This window comes from Plasmopara halstedii (assembly GCF_900000015.1).
Source record: "Plasmopara halstedii genome assembly, contig: Scaffold_526, whole genome shotgun sequence".
NCBI lineage: Eukaryota > Oomycota > Peronosporomycetes > Peronosporales > Peronosporaceae > Plasmopara > Plasmopara halstedii.
This window is the reverse complement of record NW_020187446.1, coordinates 114,594-115,070: the sequence shown is the minus strand read 5'-3', so window position 1 is coordinate 115,070 and position 477 is coordinate 114,594.

The window sequence follows — 477 nt, the reverse complement described above, 5'->3', positions numbered from 1 at the left end:
GATCAGGGTCGACGCCCGGCATCTTGCAGCCAGCATACGGCGTCGCCGTCGCCTCTGTGCAGAGGTTCCATGTCTCGGTGAGACCGGGGTAAACACGCACTCCGCGTCGGTTTCACCCTCACAGTCCACTCCTTTGGAGCTCCGATGTTATCTACAACATCCGACAAAGAGCTGATATTATCGCAGTCTTCGTCCAGTGGATAACGTGCCACTCCACGCGCATCTGAAGGTCCGTGCCCAAGATGCCTCGTACTCTGTCTGAACACGCCATCAATGGCATGCAGCGACTGCTTCGCAGCGAGAGCAGTACTCAGTGGCTTTCGTGCCACTTCACGCGCATCTGAAGGGCCGTGCCCAAGATGCCTCGGACTCTGTCCAACCATGTCACGCATGACATGCAGCGACTGCTTCGATACTCGAGCAGCACAGTGGTGTACATGCCACTTCACATGCATCACGGGGGCCTCGCCCTCGATG